Source organism: Pinus tabuliformis, chromosome 3_1, assembly GCF_031772625.1.
Source record: "Pinus tabuliformis cultivar Carrire ecotype Pingquan chromosome 3_1, CPIR1, whole genome shotgun sequence".
Lineage (NCBI taxonomy): Eukaryota > Viridiplantae > Streptophyta > Pinopsida > Pinales > Pinaceae > Pinus > Pinus tabuliformis.
Genome location: NC_142301.1, coordinates 495,332,971 through 495,343,916, shown reverse-complemented (window position 1 = coordinate 495,343,916; position 10,946 = coordinate 495,332,971). Strand labels below are relative to the sequence as shown.

General features: G+C 37.9%; 1 pseudogene; it reads right to left on the bottom strand.

Moving 5' to 3' along the window:
- Positions 1-8,614: 8,614 nt before the first annotated feature.
- LOC149187972 (tubulin alpha-1 chain pseudogene) lies at positions 8,615-9,505 on the bottom strand (annotated as a pseudogene).
- Between the last annotated feature and the right edge of the window lie 1,441 nt (positions 9,506-10,946).

Sequence of the window (10,946 nt, the reverse complement as noted above, 5' to 3'; positions counted from 1 at the left end):
TCTCAGTGAGTAAAATGTTGGATGCTTTGATATCTCTATGAATAAAGAATACCTTGAGTTGTGCCCACAAAAAAATTGTACCGAATGTTCCAATCTAGTAGATGAGACTTTGTGCCTGGATAGAACAATCCAAAAAAGGACAAAACAAAACTCATGGATCCATAAACCTAAAATAAAATTCAGGTGAGTAATGAATTTTGTGAAGAGTTGTTCTCCTTTTATAATTTCCTATCTCTATACCTTCTTAATCAGAAATATAAATCATAATCTCCACATACCATGAAGCAATGATGCTAAGCTTCCATGTGGAAAAAACTCAAAAACAAGGTGCAGTCCACCTTCAACACCAAAGCCAATAAGACGAGCTGACAGTAATGAGTTGTGATCTATTAATGTTGTCATTATTACATCAAAGTCATCTTCTGTCATTATTTTGACAACAAAATGTGCAACACAACATGCCAAGAAGAAAATACTAGAGGTAGTTCATCCATCCAAGGTAGAAAATACAAAAATAGACTTCATATCCTTTCAATCATAAGTAATGGCCCATGATCTAAAATTATTAATAAATTTCTTCCAAAAATGCAAATTAAGGTCTTTGCAGGTGAAATGTTAAACTATGAACTCTTTTCCAAACTGAAGATCAATGTAAGAAGTTTTTATGATGTTTCATTCCACATTTCTCATGTCCTAATATATGAAATCGAAATCTTCCGGCACTTAGTTTTGCTAGGACACCACCACATTCTTTTCATTCAACAACCCTATAATGTACAAAAAAAAAATAGTGCTTAAAAATGCAGTTCATCCCATCTCATTGATACTGATAACAAGAATATCGTTAATGATATCCCCTTCAAGAAAAGTTCTCTTAGATATTCCATGATTTGAAGTTCTCTCCAATTCAGATGAAACTCCACTTTGAACTCCATTTTCTGTTAAGGGAGATCCAATAAGATGCCTTGACAAAACACTTGTTATTTGCCCCTCCAATTTAGCATCATTTTCAACATTACCTATATTAACATATACGTGTGTCTTGTGGTTGAGTCCTTGATGTAGATTTGATAACTCCAAAAGGTAAGACCCACTTTGACCAGTCACCACGCCTCCTTATCTTGTAAGCCTATCACAAAAGAACGAAAATGTAAATAATAGACAAATGCACGACAATAGAAATTTATGACAAGTTAGGTGATGATGACACTTACCTTCACTTCAAGAACACTTGTGTTGAAATGTGGCAACAAGAATATTCCAACTCTAATTTGTCCTTGAATTAAAATTGTGAATTAAAATTTGAATTTAGTCTCACCGGCTGCTTGAAAATAATTAATTAATTCATTATTAATTAAGTAGGTTGAGAAATTCAAATTAGAAGTCTTTCTGAAGTCATGCAACAGTTATCCCTTAAAGAACTAAGGGGACAAGATTGAGTTATATTTGAGTTGTAATTAGTTAACTCAGTTTACTGAGTTAAGTCCAGTTAAATTTGTTCCAAACTATTTGAGGAACTAATGGTAAGTTATCAGTCAGTTGATGCATGCATGCACTCAACTAGTGTACTCCATATAATTGAAGATTCCCTCATCAGTAACTCATGCATGTCTATTCTGACAAAAGATCTAGTTGAACTAAATGTCAAGGACAATGTACTATCAGTTGCATGTGTTTTCCTATAAAGAAAACTCATGCATGCAGAAGGAAATATTCCTTGAGGATTGCGTAGTTCTAACATGGTGTGAGATCAATGTGTGAGATCAATTTTCCACTTGGTAATAGGAGGATCACCCAAGAGAAACAAGGCAAGGAACTAGGAGCTTGGAGGGCAGAGAGGAAGGTTTGTGAGAAGCCAGGATTGCCTTTGAACATCTATGAGGATTGTACTGAAAGATGGCTAGTTGTGAGAGCTAAGGCTTTGTATAATTCTTATTTATTTCCACTTTGTATGTTAATACAGGTAGTGGGGTTTTTAGCTGAGGCTTTCCCTGAAGTATTCTTCTGTGTATTGTGCATTGATTCTTCTTCTTCTGTTTATATTGTTCATCTCGATCTTTAAGCTTCAGCAAATTGATAATAGAAGTAGATTATAGTATTTTGCTTTAGTTATATTGCATTATCAGGTTAATCTACAGTCAAATTTTCTACATGGTATCAGAGCTGTGAACAGTATACGGAGAAGAGAATTCGAAGTTTGAAGTTTAGGGTTGCAGGTGCAAAATCGAATTCTTATCATACTTCAAGGTTGGCCAATGGTGTTCAATGGCTTGAGGTTTGAGTATGCCTTTGAAGGTAGCTCGAATTACATAACATGGAAAGATCACATGGAGGTTGTATTAGAAGACAATGACTTGAAGGAATTCATTGATCAAGAAATCCAAAAGCCAGATTCAACTAATGCACAAGAGTTGGCTGAGTGGAAGAACTGTGTGGTGAAGGCAAGATGGATCATCCTTGAGGGAGTTCGAGACCATATTGGCTCGAGTCTCCATGGGAAGGATACTCCATTTTCAATGTGTAAGACACTGAAGGACCTCTACCAAAACAGTAGCGACCAAAGGAAATTTTCACTCAAGGATAAGCTTCGAAGAATCAAGATGGAGAAGGGAAATATTATTTCCACATATCTGAACAAGCTCACCACCTGCATAGATGAGCTTAGCAGTGTGGGAATAACTACTGTCGATGATGATATGGTGAACCTCCCACTCCTTGGCCTTCCAAAGAGCTGGAATAGCTACCAAGACTCTGTGAATGGAAGGAAGAAACTGTCGGATTGGTAACGACTGTGGTCGGATCTCATGCAGGAGGAAATGAGGAGGAGCACATAATATGGTTCTTCATCCAAGAATGATGATGAAGAAAATATGGCCTTAGAAAGTAAGGCAAGGAAATGGAAGGGGAAGGCTTCCCATTCCAAATCGAATTCTTCTCATGGAGGGAAGAAGGTTGACAAGTCTAAAGTTAGATGCTTTAATTGTCACGAGATGGTACATTATGCGGCTAATTGCCCATCGAAGAAGTCCAAGAAGGGATCCACGAAAGGATCGGAAGGTGAGGCATTAGTCTCTCAGTTCGAAATGGACTTTACCCTCATCACATGCATGGTGTCATCGATGATGGGTTGTGTCTGGTATCTTGATAGTGGAACCTCATTCCACATGATCGGTGATAAAAATTAATTCAGTGCCTTGGAGGAGAAAGACCTCAAGATGCGCATAGAGATGGGTGACGATGGAAGGTATAGTGTTTCAGGAGTGGGCACGATTGCTTTTCAGAGGGAGAATGGAGCTCCTCTCACCTTGACAGATGTGATGTATGTTCCTGGATTGAAGAAGAACTTGGTAACAGTCACAATGTTGGAGGACAAAGGCTACGATGTTGTCTTTAGTAAAGGAAAGGTGTTTCTAAGACACATAGCCATGGGTCAGACCAAGAGGATAGGGATTTGGGTGAAGAATCTCTATAAACTAGAGGTATATGATTTTGCAGCATTAAGTACGAAAGAAAAATTGGTGCAAATACAAGACATTGGCGAGTTGTGGCACAGGCAGTTGGGCCATTTGCATCATGGGGCTTTGAAGATAGTGCAGCAGATATCTACAGGACTTCCCAAAGGTAAACTTAAGCAAGTTGACACATGGAAAGGTTGTACATTGGGAAGGTACACCAAGTCTTCCTTTCATGATCGAGACAGTCGAGCAGAGGCTATCTTAGAGCAAGTTCATACTGATTTGTGTGGACCATTCATGATGGCATCCACAACGAAGCAAAGGTGTTATGTGATTTTCATTGATGATTTTTCTCGTAAATGTTGGATTTATTTCATGCAAAAGAAGGACCAAACCTTCACAAAGTTTTGTGAGTTCAAAGCTTTGATCAAGAAAGAGTCAGGGAAGAACATCAAGGCCTTGAGAAGCGACAACGGTGGAGAATATGTCTCTCAAGAGTTTAAGGACTTCTATGCAGCGGAAGGAATTAAACGAGAGTTGACGACACCTCATAACCCACAGCAGAATGGGGTGGCCGAGAGGAATAACAAAACTATTGTAGGGGCAACACAGGCGATGTTGCATGACCAAGTCCTACCACTTCACTTGTAGGTTGAGGCATGCAACACAGCAGTCTATTTGTAGAATAGAAGCCCGCATCGCATACTTGGGATGAAGACACCAGAGGAAGCTTTCTCTGGTAAGAGACCGGATGTGGGTCACTTTAGGATATTTGGCTCATCGGTATATTTCCATGTGACAAAGGATGCACGGAAGAAGCTTAAGCCAACAGTAGAGTTGAGGATGCTTGTGGGGTACACTGATACACCTCACAACTATCGGGTGTACTTGCCTACCAGTCGGAGGATAGTGGTACGTAGAGATCTCAAGTTTGATGAGTAGAAGGCCATGCAAGTTTCTCTTGAGAGGGAGCTCTAACTATAGGCTGTGGAGGAACTATTGGTTCATAAGGGGGAGGAGCCTCAGACTGATGTGAAGCATCCACATGCATAGGTTCTAGGAGTGGAGACATCCACTCAAGCAGAGTCTTCCAGAGATGGACAGAAACGCACAAGAGAAGCTGACAGATTGTTAGAGGATGTGAGAGAGAATGTGGGAGCACCATCTTCTCAGCACAGACAGAGGAGGTCACCTGAGAGGTACACTGGATACATGGCCCTTGTTGGGGAATGTGTTGAGACCAAGCCATCTTCCTTTGAGGAAGCAGTGCAACAGCCGATTTGGGTTGGTGCTATGGTGGAGGAGTATGACACCATAGTTAGTAACAATGTTTGGGACGTGGTTTCGAGACCGGAGAACAAGTCAGTTGTGAGTTCCCGTTGGATTTACAAGGTAAAGCAAGTTGCTGATGGTAGTGTGGAGAAGCATAAGGAAAGATTTGTTGCCCGTGGATTTTCATAGGTCGATGGGATTGACTATGATGAGACTTTTGCTCCTCTCACAAGGTACTCATCTATCAGATCAATGTTGGAATTATCAACATAGATGGGTTGGAAGATCCATCAAATGGATGTGAAGACTGCATTCCTTAAAGGCAAGATTGAGGAAGAGGTGTACATAGAGTAGCCAGAAGGTTTTGAGACCTTCGATCGTGAGTCGCATGTGCCAACTCAAGAGAGCATTGTACGGGTTGAAGCAAGAACCTCGTGCTTGGTACACCAGGATAGACAACTACTTCACTAGGTTGGGCTTCAAAAAGAGTGAAGCGGATGCGAACCTATACAACATCATGGTGAAAGGTAAGTTGTTGATCATTGTAATTTATGTTGATGATCTCATATTGACTGGTGATGATCAGTTGATCATGTCTTGCAAGGAGGACCTTGCAAGAGAATTCGAGATGAAAGACATGGGTCTCATGCATTACTTCCTTGGCATGGAAGTGTGGCAGAAGGATGGGGAGTTGTTTGTGTCTCAGGGCAAGTATGCCAATGAGATACTCAGGAGATTCCACATGGAGAAGTGAAAGGCCATGCAGACTCCTCTAGATGGTAACTAGAGGAAGGAGGATACTACTTCAGGAGAAGTAGAAGAGGCTATTATGTACAGGCAGCTTGTGGGTTCATTGATGTACTTAGTGAACACATGACTAGATTTGTGCTATGCGGTGAACCAACTAAGTCAAGTGATGGTTCAGCTTACCAAGATGTTTTGGAAGGTTGCAAAGCATGTATTGAGATACCTAAGAGACACATCTCAGTATGGATTATGGTACAGATGGATAGAGGGAGTGAAGCTACAGGGATTCACTGATGTAGATTGGGCAGGGAGTCCATCAGATCGGAAGAGCACATCAGGAGGGATTTTCAACCTTGGGTCAGCGACAATTTCTTGGTACAATGAGAAACAGAGGTCGATTGCACTCAGCTCGACAGAGACTGAATACATGGTTACAAGTCAGGCAACATGTGAGGCCATCTGGATGCGAAAAATCCTAGTTGGTTTGTTTGATCAGAGGATGGATCCAACTGTGATCTATTGTGATAATCAGAGTCATATCAAACTCTCTAAGAATCCAGTATTTCATGATAGGTCCAAGCACAACGACATCTGGTATCATCATCTCAAAGACTGTGTAGCAAGGAGGATCATGTTGTTGCAATATATTTCAATAGAGGAGTAAGATGTTGACATTTTGACAAAGGCATTGTCAAAGTGTAAATTCGAGTTCCATAGAGAGAGGATCAGGGTGGCAGATAATCCCTTTCTTGTTGAGAGGGAGTGTTGAAATGTGGCAACAAGAATATTCCAATTTTGATTTGTCCTTGAATTAAAATTCGAATTTAGTCTCACCAGCTGCTTGAAAATAATTAATTAATTCATTATGGATTAATTAGTTAGAGAAATTCAAGTTAGAAGTCTTTCTGAAGTCATGCAATACTTATCCCTTAAATTAAGGAGATTATCCCTTAATTAAGGAGATAAGATTGAGTTATATTTGAGTTGTAATTAGTTAACTCAGTTTACTGAGTTAAGTCCAGTTAAATTAGTTCCAAATTGTTTGAGGAACTAATTGTAAGTTATTAGTTAGTTGATGCATGCATGCACTCAACCAATGTACTCCAGATAATTGAAGATTCCCTCATCAATAACTCATGCATGTCTATTCTGAGAAAGACCTAGTTGAACTAAATGTCAAGGACAATGTACTATCAGTTGCATGTGTTTTCCTATAAAGAAAACTCATGCACGCAGAAGGAAAGATTCCTTGAGGATTGCACAGTTCTGATAGGGTGTGAGATCAGTGTGTGAGATCAGTTTTCCACTTGGTAATAGGAGGATCACCCAGGAGAAACAACACAAGGAAATAGGAGCTTGGAGGGCAGAGAGGAAGGCTTGTGAGAAGCCAAGATTTCCTGTGAGCATCTGTGAGGATTGTACTGAGAGCTGGCTAGTTGTGAGAGTTAAGGCTTTATATAATTCTTATGTATTTCCACTTTGTATGATAATACAAATAGTGGGATTTTTAGCTGAGTCTTTCCCCGAAGTATTCTTCTATGTATTGTGCATTGATTCTTCTTCTTCTAGTTATATTGTTTAGCTCAATCTTTAAGCTTCCGCAAATTGATAGTAGAAGTAGATTATAGTATTTTGCTTTGGTTTTATTTCATTATCGAGTTAATTTACAGTCAGAATTTCTACAACTTAAACTTCGCAATGCAAAAAGTATGAGGTTTATGTCAAATGTTAATGCCTTAACCTGCAAAAATATATTATAGAAGCTTTTATTATATACAAGATTTACTACCCCAGAACAAAAACCAAATAATCTCCATTATGTAAACCAGAAAAGTTATGGACTTATTGGGATATCAATTGTAGACATTAGTAGGCTTTAAAATAAATTGAACAATAGCAGATGAACACTTATCCAATATTTCACTAAACTAAAACTTGTGATTAATGAAATAGGCACCCAACCTTGCCCATCCATATTCAGACACAAAAAGAGATCTTTACATAAATTTACAACACTGCAGACAACAAATAAAGTGTAAATAATGTACAACACAATGGGGTAAGAACAAACTAATTGTAACCAGATAGAAAGTTCAAGTAAAGAGGATTTTTATAATTATTAATAAGTAAACATATCAATTGTTAGTCTGCACAATGTATATTTTTGATAATGAGAATATAAGTTCTTTTTATGAGTGGAAAAAACATATCAATTGGTTCATGCTAATGGAACAATAATAATCAGACCCCTGCACAGGAAAACCTGGCATGGTACTCGATTGACTGTGATGGGAGTAAGCATGAGTTATTTGTCATAGAATTAAAAAATCAAAAGAATCACATTTTGATGAATTACAAACATACTAATTGGTTCATGAAAATAGGCCACAAATAATAAAAGTGTATGTCTGAGCAAACTTGAAGTAGTACTCAATCTGATTGACTATGCTAGCACACAAATGAGGATCAGGTGTAGAAATGAACACACCAAGAGGTGGGGGCTGCACAAAATAAGGCCCGCCTCTAACACTATCTAGGTGTGTTCTTGGTGGAAAATATAATGTTGGTATAGCTGCAAAATGAAAATTCACCCACTACAAATATGAATATTGTGATAGTAACAAGATATGAAACACTATGAACCATTCCTACCAAATGAATTGGAATAAGAACCACTGTTAATGGAAAACGGGACAAAGCCCTTTTTTTCACCTCGAGTAACTACCAACCACAGGTTGGCGTATGCATCTGCTCAACTCAACTCGAAAAGAACAACCCTCAAACTTGGAACCTGAAATCCTTGAAACTGTTATAATTCCACCTGCATCAATGAACGAAAGGAAATTTAAGTTATAGCCTTCAAATTCTTTATTAGCAAGGGAGAAATTACATATATGCAAGAACAAAAAAAAAATTACCTGCCAGAGGGAAACTCCCCTTCCACCGCTAGAGGATTACCCTCTGTAGCCATCACAACCTTAGGAAACCACTCAAACTCAACTATAATAGTCAAAATATTAGCATAGATGGGAAACTTTTGTGATAAGGTCGACCGGTGTGCTCAGAGAGCCATTATTTTGAGGCCTTGTCTAGACTAAGGGTTGGTCGAAGTCCCTGAAAGTCTAGCTGGGGTTCTACAGCTACTCATGGTAGGCCTTCTCAACAAAGATCATAGGAGCATATGAAGAAAGCATGAAATGAATATGAGGATATGACACCAAGTTTATCTAGAACTCAATGACATCATCATTCAGAGCACCATCAAAATCCAGAGAAGCAGTCAGGGAATATATGACCTGAGATACAAGTCTATTAAGGTTAGTGTATGTAGGATGCTCGATGTCCAGGGAACGATGAAAAATTTCGTAGATGGCCTCATTATCCAACAACACGACCACATTTGTATGCTATAACAGTGAGTGTGTTGGCAACACATTTGTATGCTATAACAGTGAGTGTGTTGGCAACACGTTGTTGTAGGGCTCGACTATAGATGTGAAAACCTATGGAGATGGATACACAGTGAAACCCAACTTGGATTTTTTTCCATAATCGACAGAAAGCCTCTCCAACAGAAGGGACCCCAAACCAAATCCAATGCCGCCTCCCACAACATGGAAGACCAGGAAACCTTGCAGGCCTGTACAGTTGTCTGCCAACTTCTGGATTCGATCCAAGCACAGATCCACAATTTCCTTACCAATGGTATAATGGCCATGAGAAAAGTTGTTGGCAACATCTTCTTTGCCACTGATCAGCTGCTCTGGGTGAAAAAGCTGCCGATATGTGCTGGTTCGAACTTCATCGATGACAGCTAGCTCTAGATCCAGAAACACAGCACGGAGAACATGCTTATCAACACTTGTCTCATTGAAAAATGTGTTGAATGCATCATCTCCATTGCCAACGGTGTTATCACTAAGCATTTGTCCATCAGGCTTAATGTCGTGCTCAAGACAATAAATCTCCCAATAAGCATTGACAACCTAAATGTCGACCTGTCCAATGTGGATCAAAATTCACCCCCTCATTGTTGCTGGTTTAAACGCTTGAAACCTCGAAAAAAACCCTCAAAATAATTGAAGGAATCCCGGTTAAGTGCACAAAAAAATCAAGAAGCCGAGGAAAAATGACACAAAAACAAGAGAGCCTTGGGAAGACGTATGTGAAGACGTCTGCACGAAAGCTAAGCAGGAAGAAATATAAACCTAAATCAAAAGGCCGAATTGCACTCTGAAATGACCTAACTGAATAAATAAGAGTTTGGAAGACAATGGTGAGATCGAACAATTGATGACATTTTAATCGTCTAACAAGCCATCTAACGGTGGAGACTAGATCCACGAATCACAAGAGGAGAGTTATTCTCAGAGGGGAATGCCTTACGACGTAAATATATTAAATGAATAATATAAATAATATTATTCAAAAAACAAAGACCAAGGTCAACTTGGGGTCGCTCAATTGGCAATGGTCGTGGAAATGAAGTCTCATCGAACGACAAGTCTTGGGTTCAAATCTTGTGCTATCCCCCAATCTAGGTGAGAAGTTGGACATGATGAAGGTGTAGTCCTACCAAGCTTACAAAAAAAACAAATACCAAGGAAAAAATATATAACGGTTAAGAGAAGGATATAAAACACACAAGAAAAGAAATAAGGTTTAAATAATAAAAATAACTAATTTATACAAAATAAATAATAAATCAAATTTATTATTAAAATAAACAGAGAAATCAAGACGAAAGGGCAAGAACCCAACTCCTACTTAATTTCCAACCATCATCCCTATTGAGATTCCTCACATGCTTTTCAATTTCAATGGCCTCCCACAACTTCCTATAATGAAAATGATCAATCCTAATGATGACCCGAGAGTCCTCAATGCAGACATGGTAATTTATCTCTACCAAAATTTTCACCAAAAACTTCCCAAAAAAACCCTTTACAAAAATCCTTAACAAATTCCTTGCTCTAAAAAATTTAATAACCAAAAACAAGTAAATTCAACACTCATATTTCCTCGATGTTAGAGAAGGTTTTTCTTTAAATAGTCTTTGCGCTCTGCCCAAAGGTTTTTGATGGTCTTTACCATCTACCAAGAAAAATTACCCTTTTCAAACACTTTATTGAATTTAGTAAAATTTATATTTTTTATTTAACTTATTTTAAAAAAAATATATTTTTATTTATTATTTTTTAATATTAGTGATATTTTTTTTAAGTTTGATTTTTTTTAGTCATATTTAATCTTTAATTAAATTGTAATTTAAATTATTATTTTTTATAAGCTTAGCAAGACTACATTTTCACCATGTCCAATATATCATTAAATCAGTGACTTCACATCAAGGACAAATTGTAATTTAATTATAAATTAATTTATGTTATGATGATTCATTTAATTAATAAAGAAAAATATAATGTTTGAAATTACTTCATATATAATTTCATTAATTTTTTTTTTAAATGC